Consider the following 27246-nt stretch of genomic DNA (forward strand, 5'->3'; position numbering starts at 1 on the left):
AAGAATTTTGGAATGATTGAACTCACTGGATCTGTGGAGGCAGTCATTCTTGTCAGTTCTGTCCAAGTATAGACAGAGAATCTAATTTGACCTATGGGTCACCAACAGGGTACAGACTTGGAATTGTCATGCTGCCACTGGTCTTCCTCAATGTAAGGGCTCCAGCACCACTGCTGAGTTGACTTAAGAATGCCCCACCTTTTGAATCTACTGTCCAGCTTGTAGGGCACAGTGTCAATAGTATCAACTAACTGATCTGAGAACTCTTCTGGCAAAAGAAAGAGCAAGAGGAAAGATGCCCTGTGGTAAGGAAGAGAGGACAGAGCAGTGCACAGTGACACTGGTGGGCAGAGATTCAGGAAAACTATGAGAATACATCACCTTTCCAAGGCTCTACTCTACTCCCTCTTTGACTGGCCCTACGGGGATGCCTGTACTAGTGGTGACCGACTTTCCCTTAAAGATCCTGCAGAGGCTGCAACATATTTTGCTTAAAACTACAGCTGGTTTGTAATTTTGGCCTCAGACAGTAATTACAGCTGCCAGGGCTCCTCGGAGAGATAATTACGGGAAGGATTCAGCACACTCATTTTATCTACACACTTAACCATCAATTAAATCATTACCATCTAATCCTATCCCACAGTCTAGAAATGTTCTATGAATATATAATTTTGAAGACATCGAAGTTTGTTTTCAGATGATTTTAAGTGAAAAATTGCTCAATTTCCATAGCCCACAGGCCTATGTGTTTGCTATCCCTGTGAAGGCAGAGGCAGTGTTTCTTAGCTTGTGGTCACTGCCTCCCTGGAGGCCTGTACCACATAAATGGCTGAACTGGGATGGACTGGCAGGCAAGAGCCATGACTTTGCCTTTGATCTTTACTGGAGTTCATGTTCTCCAAAGCAGGGTTCCTGTTGGTACTTAGAGGTCAGTAGCTAAGGGGCTGGTGAGAAGATGGTTCTGCAAAGAAATTTCCAGAAGGGCCTCCTCCTGCTTGGTTTCTGAAGGAGGCCTGGGTGACTCTCCACTGACTCACTCAGAAGTGAATCTTTTTAAGCAAGGGGGCTGATGATCTGTGAGGACGCAACTGCTTCCTTCCCTCCTTACCCTAGAGAGACAAGCTTTTAAATACATATTTTAATTGAAATGTAGTAATTGCATGTATTCATGAGTTATAATATATAACATTTTAATATATGTACTCAATGTGTAATGATCATATGAGGATAGTTGGCATATGTATCATTTCTTTGTGTTGAGACATATCAATTAAATGTTGTTAGCTGTAGTTTTTAGCTGTGCTATAGAATGCAAGAAGTTATCCCAGAGATAATTCTTCCCATAAGCTGGATGCTTGCACAGAACTGGCCCCTCAAACTCACTGGGATCTCAAAGATGCTTTCTCACAGTGGGGCCATAGAAGAGTTCTCTATTTGTCAATTAGCTCTTCAAGACTGCCACACCAATCCTCAGCTTATGTGTGGTCTCAGTCCATCCTGCCCATAGTACATGGCTCCCTTGCTGAAGTCACTGAAAAGCCTAGCTTTTTTAAGTTTGGAACTCGCCACAGGACTGTTTTTGTTTTGTTTTGTTTTGGTTTGGTTTTTTTTGGGGGGGGTTGGGGGGGTGTTGTTTTTGTTTGTTTGTTTTTTACTAGAATGAGCAACAACTCTGTGGGAGTCCCAATTAGGGAACAAACTCCAGGCACAGCATGGATGCCAACTGGACGCCAGGCTAGCCTGAAGATAATAAGACACTGGACCTTACAGCTGAGCTTAACTGAGCTGGGCACTGCAAAGAAAGTGAGAAGCCTCCAACCCCTGAATTCATGATCCCAGGAATGTCCAGTGACCGTGCTCAGAAATAATCATGACTATCATTGGGAGGAATATAAAAAGGGTATTGGTTTTAGCTGCCTTTAAGAATTATAAGAATTAAGTAAGTTAATATATGCAGAAGACTTTCAAGGGTACAGAGTATTTAGTGTATACTGCATGTATAATAGTTACAGTTAGTGTAGGTATCATGATCAAAGGAGCTGATGGAGTCCTGGTCAGAAACCCCAATTCTCCTCTATTGAGAGTTCCCAGGGGCCTCCCTTTTAGGCTAGCCTTCCTATATGGTGATTATCTACCCCAATAATATCATGACAACTTCCTGATCTCTTAGTGAAGCCCAGGGTAGTCCCTTAAGAATCAGATCCTGGCTCTTCCCTGAGTAATGAACAGCAAAGCCTTCCCTGACATCCCCATTGATTCATGGTGATTTCTTGGAGGGAAAGCAATTTGGGCAAGAGGTATAAGACTAGCTGGTACACTTGTGCCTCAGCTTCTCCTCCCTCCCACCCCTGGAAATATAGGTAGGCAGTTCTTGCTCTCTCTTCTGTCAATGAGCTCACCTTGGCCCAGGTGCTCCCAAGAACATTTGGAATGAAATGGTGCCAGGCAGTAGATATTAAGGACTCTCAGTCCTTTAGAGAAGTACTGAAGAAAACATGAGGCACCCCAGCACTGCCAAGTATTATCCACCCTGGGACTCAGGAGAATCCATCTTGGTGCCCTCCTGTGTTGATATGGAGTTTGGCAATACAGAAGCTTTCGGGTCTACAGAGCCTCGGACGCAGTCCAGTACTCTGTGACAGTGTGGGTTCAGGTCTGACCAGTCTTGACCTTGATCTGAATCCCTCTCTGCAGCACATGGCTGCTGCTGGTTCCCTCTTGCCACAGGGGATGACAGATCATGACTCACCCCAACACCTTACCCTAATTCTGTTGTTCTCTCTGCCTCTCCTCAGCTTTTTTTTTTTTTTAAGCTTTTAATGAAAGTTCCTTAGAATGTACACAGAACTTTCCACAACCAGGTTAATTCCTGTCTGGAGTCCATATCACTACTTCTTGGCATAATACTTACATATGTGCTACTTACTTTCAGGACCCTTGTGGTTCCTTTCCTTCCCAGTGATCTGTTGGCCACCAGGCCGTGAGGGGCAGAAGCAGCAAGAAAGGCTTTGTCTGACCTGTGAGCATGACGGAAATAGCCTTCTGAGAGACTGCTTCAGTGTTACAGCCCAGCTTTATTCCAGAGTGAGGGAGATATGTTGTGCAGGGACAGCAGGTGGGACATCACCTAATTAGCATATGTGACAGCACAGTCCTATCATAATGCTCCTAGTACAATGTCTGGTTACCATATGGGCAGCAGGGGGAAGGCTTTTACAGAACACTCTGTCAAGGACCACACTTGAGATAAGTCAGGCATCTGGGCCTAGAGACATTCTCCAAATAAGGTTAGGTAGAAAGCAGGAAGCCCTCACTGCGGGGATCGAGTCCTCCATATTGCACCAAGCTCTAAGAAAGCTGTCTGGACATGGAAGACTGCAACCTGTGGCCATCAGGGCTTCCCAACGGACCCTGAAAATGTGGCACTCTGTGGAGTCACTTTGTCCTTGCACATGTACTTCCCTTTGTCTGGGCTGCCTCCAGCTGTATTCTAAATTGACTTCTTACAGTTCTACCTGGTATAGGGTGGACATGGTTTAAATGTATTTTTTAAAGGTTCTTGGGTCATTGGGTCAGGAAAGGACTTTGGGATTGCCAACCTCTTTGGCTTCTCACATGGAGAGATGACCTTCCCTTGCAACTGAACCCTGTCCTCCAGGCATGCAGATATGATCATAGCACTTCACATGAGCAGGCCAACTATCATTTCATCATGGAAATGGGTACATGAGGCTAATAAGACAAATGAGATCCCTACCCTCCCTACAGAATATATGTCTTTAACTATTACTGGGAGAAACAAGACTGCTACAGTGATGTGACTTAGCCAGCACTTGGTGTAAGTTGTCCACATTCCCACACATCACCCTAATTAAACTCATTGGTTTACCAAACTACACTTGGTTGGAATCATTTCTTTGATTTCCCTCTCTATCTAGAGTGAATAAGCATTTGTTCATGTCCTCTGAGGAAAGTCACACAACATTCACACACAGGCCATTGCCTGATGTGCATCTCAGAAACCCTCACCAAAGCTGATTTGATATCAACACCATGCTCTTGAGTCTCTAAATCTATGAACTAAATAAACCTCTTCATAAAAACCATCGTGCCCCGAGTATTTCATCATAGTAATGAGAACTGGGCTAATACAACACCCAGCCACAAGCTCTCCTAAGAAGACACACCTTTGCAATAACTGTTGTAATGCTATCTTCTAATTCTGTTTTCCTTGAATTAGATGTGAGCTCTCTAAAAACAGGGATTTCTTCTCATCCATATATGAATGATGAAACCTTTGGATAGATCCTAACAAATGGGCAAGTGGTCATTGTTGGCTGATTGAGAAAGAGGAAGAGCCTGGAGTCCCTTGGGCCTAACATGCCTTGTGCTTGATATAAGGTGTACAGATTACATTTGTAACTCACAGATTTACCAAATCAGTGACAAATTCTGTAGAATTTTAGAAGATTGTGTGTTTAAACTACATGCTAAATAGATGATGGGAAAAGCCCTTGCTGACAATATCCTACACTTTTCTCTCATAGCCTGAGATTGCCCCTCCCCCACCCCCTAAGGAGGAGCTTTAAAAGAAAAAGTCCTTTGAACCCACAAAGACAGAAACACTTCTAGACTCTGGAGTCCAGCCAGGCTTCAGTATCCTATGTACCATGACACTTTGAGAGTCTGTGAGTGTGAGCTGAGAAGGTGAGAGGTTCAGAGACAGCAGGGAAGGTGGGAGGTGGACAAAGCTTGACCTCTATAGCCATTCTTTCCAGTCTTGTCCCTATTCTGAGAGCAGCTTTTACACTGCAGGGGGCCTTACTGAGAGGAGGGGCCAGGCTTGAGGCTCCATTGCCTTTGATGGCCCCTGCTAGATGTGTGCACAGGCCTTGCAAGCAGATCTTGTCTCCTCAGTCAAGGATATTCATCCCTGCTGTGTCCTGCCACAATGTGGAAAAACAGAGCAATAGCATAGCCTTGTTCAATGAAACAGAAAGCATCCTCCATGAGGGTGTCAACTTCAGTACCATGCCATGCTTTACTTCCCGTCTCATGCTGTGATTATTCTGCTTCAACTCTCCTGAAAATGGCAGCCATACCCACTGTGTCTCTGACATTATGTCACACAGAGTTCTGTTTTCAGAATCACTGAAGTAGTTTGATAAACTAGTATAATCTGCTCTGTGGCAGAACACAGAGAATTCTTTCAAACTAATTCACCTTTCATAAGCCCTCAGACAGAATTCTTCAGTAGGCACATGGAATGTGAAGCCAGGTCTCTACAGCTTCCTCAGCCTGCTGGCCAAGATGCTCAAAGATAAAATACCACCTAGACCCTGTTTATTGGAGTGGCACATAGGCAGGGCTTGGGCTGGAAAGGAAACCCCAGAGCAAGAGGGGCTGTGGTCCTCGAGGAATGGTAACAGGGAGGAGAGGTAAAAGGTTAACTGGGGAGGGAGTTTGTACATCAAGATGGAGCAGAAAGGCTTTGAGGGAGACACATAGCCCCATCCAGAGATGGCAGGGGTGGTCAGATGTAATTAATGCTGAGCACCATAAGAAGAATGGAGATGGTGGGAGGGGGTGCAGGTTCTGCAAAGGGGGTGCAGAGCAGCGTGAAGGAGGCAGTAGCCAGAGGAGAATCGATGGGCAGAACTTGCAAGGAGTGAGGCTTGGCAGGTGTGAATTTAGGGGTCTCCAGTCTGCCTGATCTGCAGGAAGCTGGGTGATCAACTGAGTTTGTTAAAGCCTCAGCCTTCCTCAGACCATGGCAAGCCTGTTGGGGAAGGGCTGAGCCATTGTCCATCAGGCACTTCCTTGTTTCTCCAGTGTGCAGCATTTATGAACGTTGGGTCTGATGTGCCCTTATCTTCTCACCACCTTAAACTCTATAACCTGGCTGTTTGACTGCCATCTTCTCTCCGGTGTTCAGCAAACCTAAGCCTCCCTGTCCTGCCTTCTCACCAGCGCTGGTCTTTGCCTTCATCACAAGCCTTGTCTTTACAATACCTCAGATTAACAATAATGCAATGGAAACTTTCTTTTGCCAAACACCTATCCTCTCAAAAGGCACTACCATGCTTTGTACATGCATCATCTGATTGAACCCTCACTCAGTATGATTGTCAGTCTCCATGGTCACAGTGTCTAGAACTGGAATCACCTAGGAGATACACCTCTAGGTGTATCTTTAAAGAGGAGTTTCCAGAAAGATTTAGCTGAGGAAAGTGGACACAAACTAACTCCTCCCATGGACTGGAGATCTGGCCTAAATAAAAAGGGGGAAGAAAAAGGGAGCTGAGTACCAGTATTCATCTCTCACTGTTTCCTGACTGTGGACACAAAGTGACCTGATATTTCATGTGCCTGCTACTGTCCCTCCCTCACCACAAAGACGGATTCCTCTCAAACTGAGAGCCAAAATAAGCTCGCCCTTCCCTAAGTTGCTTTTGATGAATATTGTGTCACAGTAACAAGGAAATTGAGGAAGACAATCTATAAATAGGCAAATAATGTTGTCTCCCCATGAAACAACCTGAGTCTTAAATAATGTATTCACTGCCACCAGCAAGTGAGTGGCAGAGCAATCAGACTGAGGTAGACCATAGTATTTGTTTTATATGATGTGACTCTCCACAGTCTTGTTAGGGTCTTACATGAGTAACTTTGGACTTGGCCTTATTGCTTGCTGTGGTAGTTTGAATGCAATTGGCTCCCATAAGCTCATGGGAAGTGGTACTATTAGAAGGTTTGGCTTTGTTGGAGTAGGTATGGCATTGTTGGAGGAATTGTGTCACTGTGGGGGTGGGCTTTGAGGTCACATATATGCTCAAGCCACACCCAGTGTCTCAGGCCACTTCCTGTTGCCTATGGATCAAGATGTAGGACTCTCAGCTCCTTCTCCAGCACCATGTCTGCCTGCATGCCACCATGTTGCACCATGATGATAATGGACTAAACCTCTGAAAATGTAAGCCACCCCTGTGGGAGCCCGTTCTGGGGTTCCTCGTGGCTTTACCCAGCAGGTCCAAATAGAGGATGATCAGGACCACGGGCCTGAGTGCAGGTGTCTGAGATGGCCTGCACTTGGCTGTGCTGGGGGAGGAGGTCTTTTGCTCCACCCCTTGGCGTCTCTATAAAAACCCTGGACCAGGGACAGTCGGGGCCCGGTTGGAATAGGTTCCAGGCCCTCTCGAGGCTATCCTTTATTTTCTATCTGTTTATCTCCGCAAGATTCTCCGCTATAAATCCTTCTATCTAACATTTCCTGCTGATCGCACTCAAGAAAACTCTGGGAAGCTGTGGGGGTGGTGGGTAAACGCCCCACAGAATGGCGCCGTGAACAGGGACTAAAGAAAAAAAGGGACTGGTATAAGGGACTGATATGGGACTGATATTATTATGGACTGATATAAGGGAAATGCATTCTGGGAAAGGTAGTTTTTCCGCTAAAGATGGCGACATTGCCCTGAAACACTTTTGTCAGCTCTAAAACTAAAATACAGCTTTTAAAAGAAAAAGTGGAAAAGTCGTCTAAGGGTTTAAGTATCAGTTCCAATGAAAGATTGAAAGGATACGGAACTAGGTGCTTCGTGGTTTGGGGCGCCGTTGGTAAAATGCCTTATTTACCCTAATAGCTGTGCGAAGTTTTTATGGCAGTTGGATGACAAAAAGCTACCTATAAGAGCAAACAAGTCACTTTAAAATCCTTAAAATATCACCTAATAGCTGTGCAGTTTTTGGTGAAGAGCTTTACAGAAGCTAAATACAGTAATTTCACCCTCAGCGTAAAGTTTTTCAGTAGAACAAACCAAAAGTACTGCTGTGATAGAAACGTTTGTTTGAATTGAAGTTCTTAGGGGGAGCCATTATGAATTTGGGGGAAGGGACAGCCTCTAGTTAAAAACTATCTACCGCTGACAGTGCATCTCTGCCGGTCCGGAACGGCTGAGAGAACTCGCAACTTTGGGGTGTGGCTTTGTCCTGAGAATGTTACAATCCCCTAGCAACAAGTGTCACAACTCTATAATGACAACACTCACTAAATCCCAGTGCTTTATAACAAAGCTAACTATAAACTGCAAACTTTAGAAATGATGTACGTACTTCCTGTCTAGTTAAGAGAATCTTTCTGATAGAGATGGTGATAATAATTAAGAGTAAGAAGTAGAAAGACGAATATAAGATATGTGAGTTTGTAAAAATTCTGTCTTGTTAGATCTGTGTTAAGAAATCTTTAGGTGTTTGCTAAGTTAGATATATGCTAATGGTAGCCTATATAAGTTTGTAAAATAGATCTATAGAGTTCCTTTAAGAATATAAGCTTGTAAGAAGTATCTAAGGTAGTCTTAAGACATGTAGTAATAAGCTTGTAAGATGCTAGTTGTAAATGTAAGTTTAAATAAGAAATAAGATGGAATGAATATAAGTATCTAAGGTAGTCTTAAGACATGTAGTAATAAGCTTGTAAGATGCTAGTTGTAAATGTAAGTTTAAATAAGAAATAAGATAAGTATATAAGAATTAATAAGAAATATATTTGCTAAAGTAGTTCTATAGTTTCCTTAAAGTATAAATAAGTAGATGTTAATATGTTACATGTGAGTTTGTAAAAACGTGTAAATGTTGAATATGAGTCTAAATGCTTTGCAAAAAAAAAATGTTATATGTGAGTTTGTGAAAAAGTGTAAATGTTAAGTGTGAGTCTATTAATGTATATGGTGAAAACACCTGAGACACAGGAGATAGTGTCCTAGTAGACTGCAAAGTAGGCAGTCTGAATGATTTCAAAAGCTCCAGAAGCCGCTAAGAAGCTAAGAATGGCGGACGCCAGAACCAGCACAAGGCATCCGCAGCTGAGATTCGTGGAATATCAACGCAGCACAGAAAAACCTGAGCTAACAGCAAAAACGGTGCGGTTTAAAATATTACTATAACTAAAAAGGTCTGTCTGTGAGAACAAAAGTTGCAGAGACACTTGTTTGAACAAAAATTAACTGCAAAAAGTTTTGGTTGAAAAACGTCTCTTCATATTTGGAAGAATATTTCTTGTTTGAACTTTTTGAACTTAAAATGAGATAAAATTACAAAAACATTTTGGTTATGGAGTTCTTCAAATTTGGAAGGCTAGTATCAATATTTATCATTTGAATTTTGGTACTTAAATGAAATGAACAATAGAGATTTCATTGCAATGGGACAATTTTGAGCTTACTTATAGTAATGACCTAGGAACAGTTTTCTGGAATTGGGTTAAAAATGGAACTGTTTAAATGAAGAAATGTATTTCTACTTAGAATCAAGATGCAATTTTGTGTATGCATATATGCTTTATTAACTGGTGATTTATGAATTGTTTTGTGGAACTGTTTATGTAAAAATGGAATTACTTATGGAACTGGTTTTGTGTTACAAATGGAACTGTTTAAACAGAAAAGTTTGGGTTTTCTAACTAGGCTTGAGATTTTGCTTAAAAATTATAAAGAAAAGGAGGAGCTATGAGATTGAATTATGTTTGCAGAAACCTATTGATATTAATGCACCCTGGCTTTGTGGAATTGAGGAAATGTTTAAGTTTGTGAATACATCGAAGTTTTTCCTATGTTCTGTTAACAAGAAAATTCAAATGACTGAGTTAAAGTTGTAAGACGGAGAAAATTGTTAACTATATATAGCACCATATATGCTAATTCTAATGGTTCTGTTAAGAGTTTGCTTTGAGTTGTAAGATTGAGAGAATTGTGACTATGTATAGCAATATTTATGTTAACCTGTTAATGGTAATGATGAAGCTAAGGTATTCTTTAAGTTTGTAGTCGCCTTAAGAGTTTTGGTTTAGAAAGGGCTTGAGGCAGCTAAGACTGCTGTGGTCACCTTGGACTTAATTCAAAAGAGAAATGCCATTTATATCATCCTCTACTCCCATACTGGGAGGTGTAACAGCTATGGAGATTGCTGTAAGCCATTAATAGTTATTTTTTTATATATTAAGAAGGGGGGACCTGTGGGAGCCCGTTCTGGGGTTCCTCGTGGCTTTACCCAGCAGGTCCAAATAGAGGATGATCAGGACCACGGGCCTGAGTGCAGGTGTCTGAGATGGCCTGCACTTGGCTGTGCTGGGGGAGGAGGTCTTTTGCTCCACCCCTTGGCGTCTCTATAAAAACCCTGGACCAGGGACAGTCGGGGCCCGGTTGGAATAGGTTCCAGGCCCTCTCGAGGCTATCCTTTATTTTCTATCTGTTTATCTCCGCAAGATTCTCCGCTATAAATCCTTCTATCTAACATTTCCTGCTGATCGCACTCAAGAAAACTCTGGGAAGCTGTGGGGGTGGTGGGTAAACGCCCCACACACCCCAATTAAATGTTTTTCCTTTATGAGACTTGCTGTGGTCATGGTGTCTCTTCACAGCAATAGAAACCATAACTAAGGCACTTGCCTTAGCTTATAGAATACAGACATGATACTAAGCCAGTCCATGTGATGACTTTGAGGTGCATCATGTGCTACCACTTGCTACCTTTAGCCTTGGGGCTCTGTCTTGGGCACAGCACATTGGGAGCTCCTTCCACCTTGTCCTGGAGTGAGAAGACATAGCAGCAGCAACCTTGTCTGGCAGAGCAGCAGCCCGACCCACAAACTGTGATCCATAAGGTGATGCTTATTGTGTAAACAGCTAAGATTCAGGGGATGTTTCTTATCATCACAAAAGCTGACTAATACCAATTTAAACAGGTCTTTTGGTTCCAGACAATGCTTTTAGACACAGTATTCCTCCACACCACTGCTGCTGGGAGTGTAGCCACTCTACCCAACCACAGTGGACCCAGCCATGGACTGTCAATCCCACCAGTCAAGAATAAGACCTTAAAGTCAAATTTGAAGCAAGCTCTAATTAAATACCTGCCAGGTTGATGGATTCTCTGGCCAGGTCCATCTCTGGTTTCCTAGAAGATGGCCCAAGTCATGGTTTGCACTATTTCGTATCCGGTCCAATCAGGGGCAAGTCGTGATGTATTTCCTGCCTTGGAACTCCTGCCCACATGTGATCAAGCACATCCTGTGTGGTTGGGTCAAACAAACTTGTTTAGGGGAATGAAAACGTGTGTCTTTTTATCTCCCATAAGCAATAGCCTCCACCATGTCAGGACTATCTGTCCTTGAGAAAGGGGCTTACAGATCAGAGGCATTTTTGTTTCATGGATCTTTTAGGCATAGTAATTAAGACTTAAAATGTAACTTGGGCTCTCCCAGGACCCTTTAGGTGAAGGTTTTCTCTCTCACTCTCGCTCTCTCTCTCTCACTTTATCACTGTAATAGTTGTGTTTCTTGTTACTATGATAAAGTACAAGGAGGGAAGGAAGGGGGTGGTGGTTTGAATGAAAATGCCCCCCCTTAGGCTCATAGGGAGGTGCATTATTGGAAAGGCTTAGGGCATGTGTCCTTGTTAAAGTGGATGTGGCATTGTTGGAGGAAGTGGGGGGGGGCTTTGAAGGGGTTTTTTTGTTTTGTTTTGTTTTGTTTTTTGTTTTTTCGAGACAGGGTTTCTCTCTGTAGCTTTGCGCCTTTCCTGGAACTCACTTTGTAGACCAGGCTGACCCCGAACGCCTTTAATCCCAGCACTCGGGAGGCAGAGGCAGGCAGATCTCTGTGAGTTCGAAGTTTTGTTTTGTTTTTTAATAACATTTTTCCATTTATTTTGCATACCAATTGCAGTTTTCCCTCCCTCCACGCTCCACCCCCACCCCTCCTTCCCATACCACTCAGGGGCAGGCCTCCCATGGGCTTGAACAAAGCATGGCACATCAAGTTGAGGCAGGACCAAGCTCCTCCCCTTGCCTCAAGGCTAGGCCAGATAATCCAGCATGGGCAACAGGTTTCCAAAACTGGCTAAGTGCTAAGAACAGATCCTGATCTATTGCTAGGAGCTTTACAAACAGATCAAGCTACACAACTTTTACACCTGTCACACACATGCAGAGGGGCTAGGTCAGTCCCATGGAGACTCCCTAACTATTGTCCCAGAGTCCATGAGTTTCCATGAGCTCAGGTAAACTGTCTCTGTGGATTCTCCCATCATGACCTCCCTGGCTCATACAATCCCTCCTCCTCCCTTTCTTCACCAAGACTCCAGGAGCTCAGCCAAGTGCTTAGCTGTGGATCTCCGCATTTGCTTCCATCAGTCACTAGATAGAGTATCTCTGATGACAATTAAGGTCATCACCAATCTGATTACAGTAGATGGCCAGTTCAGGCACCCTCTCGACAGTCTTAGTTGTGGTCATCCTTGTGGATTTCTGGAAGGTTCCCTGGTACCAGGCTTCTCCCTAACCCCAAATGCCCCCATCAAGATGTCTTTTTGTTACTCTCCCCCTCCGTCACGCACCCCCAACCCACCCCCCACACCCAGCTGTCCCAAACAGCTCCCTCAAGTTCCCATCTTTCCATGCCCCCACCCCTGCCCCTATTTTCCCCAAGAAATCTCTTCTATTTCCCCTTCCCAGAAAAATCCATGCCTCCCTCTTTGGCCCTCCTTATTGTCTAGCCTCTCTGGGGCTGTGGATTGTAGCCTGGTTATCTTTTACTTTATTCCTAATATCCACTCATGAGTGAGTACATACCATATGTGTGTCTTTCTGAGCCTGGGTTATCTCACTCAGAATGATACTTTCTAGTTCCATCCATTTGCCTGCAAATTTCGTTAGGTCATTGTTTTTTACAGCTGAATAATACTCCATTGTGTAAATGTACCATATTTTCCTTATCTCTTCTTCAGTTGAGGGACATCTAGGTTGTTTCCAGGTTCTAGGCTATTATAAATAATGCTCCTATGAACATAGATAAGCAAGTGTCCTTGTGGTATTATTGTGCATTATTTGGGTATATACCCAAGATTGGTATAGCTGGGTAGATTGATTACCAATTTTCTGAGAAAATACCATATTGGTTTCCAAAGTGGCTGTATAAGTTTGCACTCCCACCAGCAATGGAGGAGTGTTCCCCTTACTCTACATTCTCTCCAATATAAGCTGTCATCAGTGTTTTTGATCTTAGCTATTCTGACAGGTTTAAGATGGTATCTCAGAGTCATTTTTATTTGCATTTCCATGACAACTAAGGATTCTTCTGTTGAGAATTCTCTATTTAGGTCTGTACCCCATTTTTAATTGGATTATTTGGTATTTTGATGTCTAGTTTCTTGAGTTCTTTATATATTTTGGAGATCAGCCCTCTTTCAGATGTGGGCTTGGTGAAGATCTTTTCCCATTCTATAGGCTGCCATTTTGTCTTATTGACAGTGTCCTTTGCCTTAGAGAAGCTTTTCAGTTTCAGGAGGTCCCACTTATTAATTGTTGCTCTCAGTGTCTGTGCTACTGGTGTTATATTTAGGAAGTGGTCTCCTGTACCAATGCATTCAAGGACACTTCCCACTTTCTCTTCTATCAGGTTAAGTGTAACTGAATTTATGTTGAGGTCTGTTCTACTTAAACTTGAGTTTTGTGCAGGGTGATAGGTATGGATCTATTTGAATTCTTCTGAATGTCAACATCCAGTTATGCCAACACCATTTGTTGAAGATGATTTTCTTTTTTTAACATTGTGTAATTTTGGCTTCTTTGTCAAAAATCAGGTGTTGATAAGTGTGTGGATTAATGTCAGGGTTTTTTATTCCATTCCATTGATCCAGTGTCTGTTTTTATGCCAATACCAAGCTGTTTTTATTACTGTAGCTCTATAGTAGATTTGAAGTCAGAGATGGTAATACCTCCAGAAGTTACTTTATTGTACAGGATTGTTTTAACTATCCTGGGTTTTTTGTTTTTCCATATGAAGTTGAGTATTGTTCTTTCAAGGTCTGTGAAGAGTTGTGTTGGGATTTTGATGGGAATTGCATTGAATCTGTAGATGGCTTTTGGTAAGATTGCCATTTTTACTATGTTAATCCTACCTATCCATGAGCATAGGATATCTTTCCATTTTCTTGTGTCTTCTTCGGTTTCTTTCTTTAAAGACTTAAAGTTCCCGGGCATGGTGGCACATGCCTTTAATCCCAGCACTTGGGAGGCAGAGGCAGGTGGATCTTTGTGAGTTCGAGGCCAGCCTGGTCTACAAAGGTCAGCCAGGACTGTTAACACAGAGAAACTCTGTCTCAAACCCCCCCACAAAATAACCCCCAAAAAACAAGACTTAAAGTTATTGTCATACAGATCTTTCACTTCTTTGGTTAGAGTTTCCCCAAGATATTTTATATTATTTGTGGCTATTGTAAAGGGTGTTGTTTCTCTGATTTCTTTCCCAGCCTATTTATCATTTGTAGGTAGGAAGGCTACTGATTTTTTTTTTAGTTAATCTTGTATCCTGCCACATTACTGAAGGTGTTTGTCAGCTGTAAGAGTCCCCTGGTAAAAATTTTTGGGGTCACTAATATATACTATCATTTAATCTGAAAACAGAGAAGGTTTGACTTCTTCCTTTCCAACTTATATCTCTTTGATCTCCTTTTGTTGTCCTATTACTCTAGCTAGGACTTTGAGTACTGTATTGAATAGATATGGAGAGAGTGGGCATCCTTGTCTTGTTTCTGATTTTAGTGGAATTGCTTTGAGTTTCTCTCCGTTTTAATTTTGGCTATTGGCTTGCTAATATTCTTTTTATTATGTTTAGGTATGTTCCTTTTATCCCTAATGTCTTCAAGACCTGTATCATACAGGGATGTTGGATTTTGTCAAAGGTTTTTTCAGCATCTAGTGAACTAATCATGTGGTTTTATTTTTTCTTTCAACTTGATTATATGGTGGATTACATTGATAGAGTCTCGTTTGTTGAACCATCCCAGCATCTCTGGGATGAAGCCTACTTGGTCACGGTAGATGATTCTTTTAATGTGTTCTTGGATTCAGTTTGACAGTATTTTATTGAGTACTTTTGCATCAATGCTCATGAGGGAGATTGGTCTGTAATTTGCTTTCTTTGTTGTATCTTTGTGTGGTTTGGGTATCAGGGTAACTGTAGCCTCATAAAAAGAATTTGGCATTGTTCCTTCTGTTTCTATTGTGTAGAACAATTTGAAGAGTATTGCTATTAGCTATTCTTTGAAATTCTGATAGAATTCTGTACTGAAACCATCTGACCCTGACCTTTTTTTGGTTGGGAGGCTTTTAATGACTACTTCTGTTTCCTTAGGGGTAATAGGTTTATTTAAATTGTTTATCTGGTCTCGATTTTATTTTGGTACGGGGTACCTATCAAGAAAATTGCCCATTCTTTTCATATTTCCAATTTTGTGGAGCATAGGTTTTTGAAGTATGACCTAATGATTCTCTGGATTTCTTTGTTGTCTATTGTTATGTCCCCCTTTTCATTTCTGGTTTTATAAATTTGGATATTCTCTCTCTGTCTTTTGGTTAGTTTGGATAAGAGTTTGTCTATCTCGTTGATTTCCTCAAAGAACCAACTCTTTGTTTCATTGATTCCTTGTATTTTTCTCTTTGTTTCTATGTTGTTGATTTCAGCCTGAGTTTGATTATTTTGTGCCATCTACTCCTCCTGGGTGAGTTTGCTTCTTTTTGCTCTAGAGTTTTCAGGTATGCTGTTAAGTTGCTAGTGTCAGATTTCTCAAAATTCTTTATGTAGGTACTTAATGTTATGAACTTTCCTCTTGGCACTGCTTCTATAGTATCCCATAAGTTTGGGTATGTCATACATTCATTTTCATTGATCTCTAGGAAGTCTTTAACTTCTTTCCTTATTTCTTCCTTGACCCAGTGGTAACTCAGTTGAGAGTTGTTCGGTTTCCATGAGTTTGTGGGCTTTCTGTAATTTGAGATTCTCTCTTCCATCTCTTGTATTCTGCTGGAGATGCTTGCATCTGTAGTTCTTTTCACTTATCTAGATTTCCCATGTCCGGAATTCCCTCCATTTTTGTCTTCTTTATTGCCTCTATTCCAATGTTCAAGTCTTGAACTGTTTCCTTCACCTGTTTAATTGGTTTTTTTTTCTTGGCTTTCTTTAAGGGATTTATTGATTTCTTCCAGTTTTTTGTTTGTGTTTTCCTCGATTTCTTTAAAGGGATTTTTCATTCCCTCTTCATGAGCCTCTTTCATCTTCATAAAGTTATTTTTAAGATCCTTTTCTTCTGCTTTATCTGTGTTGGGATGTTTGGGCCTTGCTGTTGTAGAACCATTAGGTTCTGGTGGTACCATATTGCTCTTTATGTTTTTGCATGTATTCTTAGACTGCCATTTACCCATCTGGTTTGGCATAGTTATAGGTACAGGTGTTGATTCATGTGATGTCTTTGTTAGATGGGTCTTTTGTTCCTTTATTGTCTGTTTCCATTATTGGCTTTTGGCCTGAATGGCCAAGGGTTCTGTTGGTTGGCTGGTCCTCAGGTCCAGTAGGGTTGTCTCAGCTGAGGTTTGTGGGGGTTTAGGTGCCTAAATGCAGCATGTCCTCTTGTTCCTCTATCTTGTGTGGGCTTCACTTATGCCTATGGAGTCTGTTCTTCCTACTTTACTTATGCCTGTGCCAGTGGAGTCTGTTCTTCCAGCTGGTGTGGGTTATGCCTTTGCCTGTTCTTCCAGCTGGTATGGGTGGTGCTTGTGTCTGTAGGGTCTGCTGTTCTTCCAACTGGTGTAGATCATGCTTGTGCATATAGGGGCTGTTGTTCTTCCAGCTGGAGTAGGTGGTGCTTGTATGGGGGCTGCTGATGTTGCAGTGGACGGTTGGCTAAGGGGAGGATGATGGGGTTGGTGGGTTTAGGCAGTGGAGTAGGTCGTAGTGATTATGGAATGCAGTGAGTCTCTGGGGTGGTGGTGCGGTCTGCCTGAGGGTCTCTCACCTGTTGGATGGCTTCTGGGGTCTGCTCCAGAGCAGTGGAGTTCCACCAGCTTTGAGGTTTCTAATGCTCAAGCCAGGTTCAATATCTCTTTCTTCCTGCTGCCTGCTGATACAGATGTAGAACTCTTTGCTCCTTCTCCAGCACCATGTCTTCCTGCATGCCGCCATGCTTCTCAGCTTGATAATGGACTAAACCTCAGAACCTGTATAATAACCCCAATTAAATGTTTTACTTTATAAGAGTTGCTGTGGTCATGGTGTCTCTGTAGAGCAATAGAAATCCTAACTACAACGAAGAGTTTATTTGGCTCCCTAACCCTAACTCCTAACACTGCAGGTTGGGGAGGTGTAGCAGGGAGAATTTGCAATGTCTTGTGTCCTTGCTTCCACAGTCAGGAAGCAGAAAGATGAATGGTTTTGCCATTCCATTTCACTCAGCTTAGGATCCAACCCAGGGAGTGGTGCTGCCCAGTTAGGATGGCTCTTCCTTCCTCAATTAACCTAAACTAGAAAATCCTTCAGACATGCCTGGAGTCTTGTCTGCTAGGTAATTCTAGATCCTTTGAAACTGACACTCATTATTAACCATCACGATCACTGAGATGAATCTCACAACCTGTAGATTTACATTTGAACTTTGCCTTTTTCTTTGTTACCATGTTCCTCAAAAAAGTATGCAGATGCCTACACATCTCTTCACAACGTGCAGCCCCATAGCTCAGCTGTTCAGAAGATGTGGCTATACCACTCAGAGCCCAAACAGGGTTTTGCACAGTTTAGAGATCACAAAATTACACTAGCTCTAAAAATTGTTTTCCCCTTCTGTGTTATTATTATTATTTGGCTCACTTAACAGTGTGAGAGGAAAACAAAGCTTAAGAATTCTCAGTAAAATTCTTTTGTTTCCATCCTGCTGACAGGGATTCATAGCCCCTGATGACCTCACATTCCCAAATGGTTTGTGATGTAAGGGTTTTATGCTAATTTACTTTCAGTTGTTTTGATCCTGCTATTTCCTTTCCCACCTAATCATCTGCTGCAATATCACCATAATTTCCAAGCCCAGTAGGATACATTGTGAACAATAATGCAGTAAAACTGGAGAACCAAAAGCCCTTTGTTTTTAAAACCTTAAAAGCTAATGGATTTTTTTTTTAATTTAGTGCTATGTTGTGTTCTGTAGTCCCCCGCCCATCCACCCACTAGTGTCATTTTAAATGTATTCTGATCAGTCCTGACTTTGTAGATGCAAAGGCTTGGTTTTTCTAAAGCAGAACCTGATTTTCCCTAGTCATCTTAGCCTGCAACACCCTGAAGGGAAAAAGTTGGAATTTGCTAATACAGTACTCCTGTTCTGATAAAAGGATTCCCTTTTCCTTCTGGGCTCAGCCTCCCATCCCTCTGTACAAGTAGTTTGGAAAAAGATAACCAAACCTATGTGTCTCTGTCCCCTTCCCTTAGCACATCCCAGGACTGCTTTAGGGTAAGGCCATGACCCAGTAGGCCCAGGAGTCGTTATTGAAACTGCCAAAGAAAAGGAAAGAAGGAAAGGGAGGGAGGGAGGGAAGGAGGGAGGGAGGGGAAGGGGAAAGGGAAGGGGAAGGGGAAGGAAAGGATGGAAGGAAGGAAGAAAGAAAGATCACACTTCTCCATGCTCAGGTAGGGCCCATCTCAAAAGAACTGCATCTACAGAGGCCTGCTTGCTGGTTTGTGAAAACTTCATAACAGAGTCCTGAAACTATACAGGACATCATATTAGCAAGACTGTGCAGGTGACCAAGAGAGAATTCATTCTTACAGTACAGCCTCCACAATAGCCCATTACTCTACTAACCTGTTAATCCATGATGGATAACTTCATTCATGAGACAAGAACCTGCAGGACCAATCATACCCCAAAGAGCTCACCTCTCATATGGCATTAACTATGACTTTTTAAGGCTAACATTCCCATGGGATTTGGAGAAGACATTCAAACCCTGATACCTGCCTTACACAGAATCCTTTCATACAGAGTTGGTCTATAGCATAGTGGGAATCCCACACAGTCTAGCCAGCAGACCCCACACTAAAAACCTTTGTCCTTAGATAGTCCAGGGGACTTTGAATGGGACAGTTCTCCCACCCTGAGACAAGCAATACTTTGGGCTTCTGGGAACAGAAACCTCAGTTCAAACTTCTTTGAAGAGTGAAGTGGATTCATTGCTTCATGCAAATTAAAGATGAGAAGGCTATTTTAATTTAGAAGTTTGCAGTGTCTAGGACCTCTGTGGTGGGGCTCTTGTATTCTCTTGGATCTATATACTTCTTTGTAAAAATCCTGCATCACCCAAACAGCTATCGGGCCCAGCCCCAGTTAGGAAAATAGGGGAATGCTGAGATAAGAACTTGATGTGATGAGAGGTGGGTTAGACTGGTACATCTGAACTCAGTGATCTATCTTAAAATGGCTAAAAATAGGACAACTGGACACAATGTACTTTTTCCTTTAGCACAGCACCATTAGTCAGTGTTCTCTAGAGGAACAGAACCAATGAATGAATATAGATTACAAAGAGGATTTATTAGATTAGTTTACACAGGACAGGACAGGTAGTCCAGCCGTGGCTGTCTGCAGGCTAAGGAGGTTGAGAATGTGGTAGCTACTCTGTCCATGAGACTGGATACTTCAAAAGTCCCAGTGTGGCACTGAAGAATGCTGGAGGGTTTCTGGAGGGCTGCTAGTCTTCAGTCCATCTTGGAAGACCAAGGAAGCTAGATTCTCATGTTAGAGAAGGAGAGTAGCAACAGTTGAGTTCATGCACTCACCAGCAGGGAGCGAAGGTGAGCAGACAAAGCCAGCCCTGCCATCTCCTCAGACTTCCTTATCACTGGGCAGCCAGCAGAAGGCACTGTCCACTGAGGAGTGTCCTTCCAGGAAGCATCCCCAAAGACCTACCCAAAGCTCTTGGTTGATCCCAGATCCCTCCCCTTCCCACACTGTTTAAAATTCTCTAGTAACTGTCCTCTGTCCTGAACAAGCTGAAAGTCAGAGTTCTTTTCTGTTGAGCCCCTCTGTGACCTTTGTCTTTCTCTCCCTTACACTTTTCACTGGGGCCATGCCTAATTGCTCTTGGTCCACTTACTACTTTTTATTTCCCCCACATCCTCACTCCTGCTTTACTTTTCTGTTCTCTCTTTTCTGCCCTGTTTACTGGATGGATCCAGATCATCGTTTTAGCATATGATTAGCTGCCATTCTCTGGAAATATCCGGAAGACCCTCTAGTCTGAGTAAATGGTCTCTGTCTGTGCTTCTTTTCTTAGCTTGCTGTGTCTAACTCTGACATAGTATTTGGTGTCATCTGTGTCTGTGTCATCCCCAGCACTTCCAGTTGCTGCTTGAGGCTGGAGTATGCTATTCATCATTGTGTAATCTGTACCCAATGCCTGGTTGAGCCAGCACTGAGTACATTCCTGTTGGGTGGAATACCAATCTCTCCCATCTTATGATATGTAAAATGATTGCTGAGTTCTTACAGACTCTGCATGCCAACTTTCAAATCTGCAAGTGTCATGGTTCTCTTAATACATAAAAATGAGTGAGTACTACTGTACAAACTGATGTTCTCTTATCTCTGGCACTCATTGAGCCCTGCTTTCTCTGAGACACTTACTTCTTCAAGTCTTGGACAACACATTAAAGACAACAGCAGCCAAGGTCCTATTTGTAGATGAGATTTTTACAGCTTCAAGCCTAATGCCTCAGATGGTCCTCATCAGCTTATCATAGTTTAAAAGGCAGACTGGGGTGGGCCAGGTACTTCCTCTAGAACACTCAGAAGTCCTGGCTTAGGATCACAGCTCTCTGCATAGCTGTCAGCTTATCTCCCTGATCATTCAAGACTCCCGTTTGCGTGGCATACTTTGCTGTGTTGTGACATTCTGTTCAAGCAAATATCAGCCAGACTTCCTTTGAAACAATCACTTTGAGGATAGAAATGCTGACTTCAAGTATTTGTTCATCAGATGTCAACCGAACACTTACAGTGGGTGCTGACGACACATTTGAGGGTGAGAGTAGACAGAAATCCTTACCCTAATGGAACTTACGTTCTTATGGGAGAAATAGAAAATAAACATTATCAAGGAACATATTGTGTAGTATTTCAGGTAGTTTTATAAAAATAAAATAGGGATGATTACAGGTGTGGTGAGCTTGCTTATAAAATAGGGAGACTAACAATGCATGCCTCAGTATGGTTCTGGTGAGTAAATTACTTGTGAAAGTCCCAGAGCAGTCCTTAGCACATGCTCTACAGTGTGAACTAGTGAGATAATTGTTTTTGTCTTTACACTAAAATATTCACTTTACTTTTTAGATTTTTCAACTCCTTAATTTAACAGATTAATATCCATAAACTTCTAAAAATCAATTTCATGATTCTCCTAAGCATTTTTATATAAAGAAACAGTATTTTACAAATCTAACAAGCAAATTATCCTAAATATTCAGGTACTGTTTAAGCAGTTGGTAGGCTGAAGCCCCTTGAACTGTAATTGCTGAATTAAAATGGGATTCCATCACGTGCCTCAAGCAGCAAACATAGTATGTATTAAACAAAGTGGTTTTCAAACACCTAACTCTTATGCTTAAAACATAAGATCTCAAACCTTTGTGTTCAATTAGTATCAATATCTTTGAAATCAGCTTAGAAGATGCTTTCCTGAGCATTTTGACTTTATCTAGTTAAAGCCAGGCATGGTGGTGCACACCCAGGACTCCACAGGCTAAGGCAGAAAGATTGCCAAGAGTTTGAGGCTAGCCTGAGCTACATAGACACACCCAAAAAGAAGGAGAGAAACAATAATTTATCCTAAATATATCCTTTAAAATGATGAATTTTGTCATTTTTCTAGTACAATGGATTGTTAAGCATGTGGCTTACACAACAAATAAGCTGTGCATAATGGTTCAAGTATGGGCTTGTACTTCCAGTACTTGGAGGTGGAGGCAGCAAGATCAGGAATGTAAGGCTTGCCTCAGTTATGTGTCAAGTTGGAAGTTGGCCTGGTCTTCATGAGACCATGTCTCAAAAGAGCTCAATAAATAAGTTTAAAGTAAAACCTAAGACAGAATTAGTATCACAAAAAAGGCATTGCTCCTGAGTAAATACATTTGAACAAAAGCTTAATTACCTCACCATTCACAGATTTTTATGCTTTGTACCTGTCTGTTGCTGCAAAGTTAATTTTCCCGTTAATAAGAATAGAATTACCAGTTTAGGTCTTCAATAGCAATGGAAAATACATATGGCCATCTAGACACTTGCATCTCAAACTGAAGCGGTAAAATAACTGCATAGAAACGGGATGGGGCATGAGTTGTCTCCTGGGGGAATTTTACCAATGCTAGGCACTAACAAGCCATGTCCCTCTACTAGAAGACAATTCAGACTTTTTATTTTAATCTCGTAATCCAGTATATCACGTATATCCTTGAACTTCCATCCTGACACAATTTTTATCCTAATATTTTCCCTTCCAATTCTGTGATCTGGATGGACGGTGTCATGTGTCCCACACACATGTGGAGTACACAGTCAGAGCTTCTGCTGAGAGTTACTCGTTATCCTTGCTATCTCGTTGTTGCTTTGAACTCTTTAAGAGGTGAATAGGCATGGGTCATCTTTGTGTTCTGGTGCTCAGTAAATGTTTGTTGAATTTGTTGATGAGTAAATGTAATATACAAATTTGGAGCAACACACTGCATGTATCTTCCACTTAACCTTAATAAGTAATCATTTTTGCCTTTTAGTAATTATCTATTGTACTACCTCATTTGAAAAAATATAATATTTACCTTCTAAATGGCATTATTACTGGAGCCTTGCCTCTGTGTGTTCCTCTGTAGGAGTAGCACACACACACACACACACACACACACACACACACACACACACACACACACGCACGCACACATGCACACGCACACGCACACGTGTGCGTGCCACTTTTCACCTCACAGCCAACTTGACAATGGATTTTATTCACTTTCTTGTAACATCTGAACTATTCCAGTTCTTTTCCAGATTGAGACTCCTTTAAAGATTTATTTATTTTTTTATAATGTGCATGTGAGAGAAGGTGCCTATAGGAACCAGAAGAGGACATTGGATTCTCCTGGACTTATTGTGAGCCACCTGACATGGATGCTGTGAACCAAACTGACCCTCTATGAGAGCTCTACACACTCTTAACTGCTGAGCCATCCCTCCAGCCCCCTAAGACCTCTTTTTAAATAAAGTTTCTGCAGTAGCAGGCAAAGCCTAGTGTGTTCCTCCAGAGCATGCTTTTAGGCCTATGGTGGCAGAGTCTGGCCCTGCTGCTTCCTACCTTCATCAGATCCCTTAATCTCATTGGAGGAAAAATGTAATTGCCCATTTGACATAAAGGTTTGGAGAAAGGATTAAATGAGATAGGGTGTACAAAGTTGTTAAGATGGAGCCTGGGTACTTAACATCTTTACCCAAATGGACATTTCCATTTTCTAAGTTGTTACCCTAAGCTCCTGATGGGAAATGCCATTCTATTTATACTAATTTATTTCTTTGATTTCTTTAGTTGTTTGTTTTAGTTTTTTATTCCTTTATAGTTTCATTTGCTTATATAATGAATTATAGTCTTTTTTTTTTACCCCCCTATTATCACATCCCATCCCCTCTCCTCCTCTTAAAACTCTTCCCAGCACACCCCCCTCCTCATTTCTTCAATGTTTGCTGTGTGTGATCCACTAAGTTTAATTAGGTTGCCTGGGCATGGACATGAGGTTATTTACTTAATCAGGGGAGCTTATCACTTACCACTGAAGGAAGTGACTCTTCTTCCCTTGGCCACCAATATCTCATTAGTCCCTCATGGAGGAGTGAGGCCTCATCAGCCCTCCCGCTTCCGTAATGAAGGGTTACCAGGTGTGCAGGTCTGATACAGGTATCCGGCTGCAGTGAGTTCACAAGTTCATCAGGCATGCCATGTCCGGGAGACACTGCTTCACACACTCCTCCCCAACCTCTGACATGCATTCTTTCCATCTCTCTCCCACCATGTTCCCTAGTGACAGGGCTGATGTAGAGATCACATTTAGAACTGAGCCCCAAGGTCACTCATTCTCTGCACTTTGACTCATTGTAGCCTCTGTATAAACCAAAGTCAATTGCATAAAAGAAGCTCATCTGAGGAGGGCCAAGAGATGCACCAGGGTTTCAAGAAAGTACTTAGAAGTCACATTGATACTGTGTCCACCTAGCAAGTACAATAGCAGTAGGTCCTATTTTAGGTCTTGACCTCCCCACCCACAGGTTAACACACACTGTCTTATTTTTAACATGCTAGCTTTACAGTGGAAAAACAAGAGTTAAAAAAAAAAAGAAGAAGAATGCAATATTTGAGGAAGGAGGTGCTCACCTGATTCTAGGTGAGAAGTGTACACAGTGGTTTTTTTATATAAATATTTGTAAAGCTGTATTAATCAGTAACCAACAAAATGCTGAGGATTTTGCACTTTTTAGATTAAAAATTTTAAATACAATGTTAAGTACATATAAGATCAGACAATAAGAATCATTTCCATTTTTGACAGACTTCTTAGTTCAAAACCCTTGGAAAGTTCCTGTAATCAGAACCCATTTTCAAATTCACAGGAAGATATAGTCGAATACTCCACTCAATCTTTCTATGTTCTTAATTTGGGGTCATTTCCAATGCCCTGTCTCACATCAGCTGTCATTTTTGTGATTGAAGTGTCATTGCACATTACGGTTTTCATTGAGACAGTTCTCATCTTTGATTTCAATTCAATTTAATTCCAATCAAGTCCTTATGTCTCAGGACAATTGAATTCACTTAGAAATCTTTCTGGTCAGATTGGATTGTAACCACCACTTCCTGTCATACTGCTGAATTTTCTGAAGCCTTCCAAACCCATGACACATCCTGGAAGGCCATTGGGTCTGATAACAAGGAGAAAGAAGCTGTGCTCAGTGTGGTAGCCCTGGAACCAGCGAGGGCAATATTGGACACACAGTGCTTAAACCACCATTTCTGTCTCCACCCTCCCATCCCTACCACATCCCACTGGGTCAGTGCTATTCTGAGCCAGAGAAAACTCTCCCCTAAGATCTTTTTATAAAAAGATTGGGTGAGAAGCAACTCATTGGATGATATAAGTCAGAAAGATGTAATATGTTTACTTTGCTTTGTTTGATGGAACTGTATCAATCTTTTCTTTCTTTCTTAAAGTAATTTATTTCTTTATTTTTATTTATGTACATTGGTGTTTTGCCTGCAAGTATGTCTATGGGAGGGTGTTGGGTACCCTGGAACTGGAGTTACAGACAGTTGTGAGTCGCCATGTGGGTGCTGGGAATTGAACCCAGGTCCTCTGGAAGAGCAGTCAGTGCTCTTACCCTCTGAGCCATCTCTCCAGCCTGTCTTCCTCCCCCCATCTCAAGGAGAGACAAAAGGGGATTGGGTGGGAGCATAAGCCATCCATGTCAAACTCAGGATTCTCCTGAGATAACCAAACTACATTTTTTCAGACATAACCTGGACATCTGACTTTCCCTGGAATGGGTGCGTTTCTAGAAGTTTTCTCTTGTAAGACTATTAATAAAGATGGCCAGCAATTCCTTCAGAAATATCAAAACTCCTTTCTTCTGTCAGCCTGTGGGCTTGGTCCCTGGCCACAAGTGTTTTGGAACCTAGTGACAGTATCCAAGGGAAGAAAAACAAGGGACATTAGACCCTGACAGGGCTGGTCCCAGAAGACTCACTGAGCAGGAGGGTTTCATCTGAAACAGGAGAGAAACTAGCTGACCACTCCATAGCATTCCCCGAGGCTATGCCAGAGACCACTATTACACACACAAAGAAAGGCACCAGATGAGTCCACTGCAGCTCCAGTGTCCAGCTGGAGCGATGCTATTACTTGGGTCGCTGGCAGACTGGCCTCTGTCAGTTGATTCCCTGGATATGGGAAATAGTTTTAAAAGTCTAGGCCTCATGGAATCTACAAGAGTAACCCTAGAAAAGATTGCTAGCAATGGGGGATGCCAAGCCTGCATAGGCCATCTCTAACCAGGCAAGGCCTCAAGTGGAGGGATTGGGACACCAACCCAGCCACAAAACCTTTGACCTACACTTTGTCCTTCCTGAAGAGTGTTCTGGGACAGAGCCTAGCAGAACTGTCATCAAAGAGACCAGAGAGACTTCATCCAGCAACTGATGGGAGCAGAAGCAAAGCCCCACAGCCAAACATCAGGCAGAGCTCAGGGAATTCTGCAAGGGGGGGGGGGCGAAGGATCGAAGGAACCAGAGGGGTTGGGGACATCACAAGAACATGACCCATAAGATCAATTAACTGAGACTCATGGGGGCTCGCAGAGATCAGGGAGCCTGTAGGTGTCTGACCTAGGTCCTCTGTAGATATATTATGGCTGAGTGGCTTGGTGTTCTTGTGGGATTCCTGGCAGTGGGGATGGGGAGTTGCTGGCACTTTTGCCTGCTTGTGCGACTCTTTTCCTTCTACTGGGTTGCCTCATCCAGCCTTGATGTGATGGTATGTGCCTGGTCTTATTGTAGCATGTTTACTGTATTTGTTTGATGTCCCTTGGAGGCCTGCTCTTTCCTGAAAGGAGTAGAGGGAGTTTAGATTTGGGGGAGAGGGGAAGTGGGGAGAGGGCTGGGGGAAAAATGTCTAGCCTTCTGAACATACTCCAGACAGGGCATAACCAGACCAGTAGAGAGGTGACTCCTGGGTCTGAACACCTCTGTACTGGCTTGTTTATGTACCCAAGGCAATGTGTTAAGATTTGTTCAAATGACAAATATCTATTTGCCCTTCCCTGCTACCTTCAGAAATAAATACAGCTTTCCTGAGGGATTTGTGTGTATACAAGAATGTACATACTTCAAAGCCAGATGTGGCTTTCTGTTTCCAACGTCTGGCTTTAATTACTTCACTTATGTTGTAGCTTTATTGCAGACCTTTGATTTCTGAAATGTAGTCCGTACATTCCAATTTGAGAACATTTGTTGTTCTCTCAGGTTGTGCATAAAGGTTTGTTGCTATATCCTCAGAAGTCACTTTGGTTTCTCTCCTTCTCGCTGTGTGTCTGCTGTATTCATACCCTTGATCTGTATTAAATGGTGACATCATGAGTTGAATTTCAGTAGAATACTGGGTTGAGTGAGCAACACAAGAGAACCTGCTTCTCTAAGTCTGAGGTTCTACTAAGAAAGTTCACTGTTCATGGCTGAGGATATATCTTAATGATAGAACACTTGTCCAACACAAAGACCTGGGCTGTATCCCCAGCAAAATACACACATGCATGTACATACATTTGTGTACCTTGTGCAGCTGGA

The 27246-nt window shown here is 42.3% G+C and overlaps 1 protein-coding gene across 1 annotated transcript in view; it reads left to right on the plus strand.

Moving 5' to 3' along the window:
* The window catches only part of LOC102921805 (synaptotagmin-9), a 186117-nt gene that overhangs the window by 156259 nt on the left and 2612 nt on the right, over positions 1 to 27246 (plus strand). The window lies entirely within an intron of this gene.

Source organism: Peromyscus maniculatus, chromosome 1 (assembly GCF_049852395.1).
Source record: "Peromyscus maniculatus bairdii isolate BWxNUB_F1_BW_parent chromosome 1, HU_Pman_BW_mat_3.1, whole genome shotgun sequence".
Lineage (NCBI taxonomy): Eukaryota > Metazoa > Chordata > Mammalia > Rodentia > Cricetidae > Peromyscus > Peromyscus maniculatus.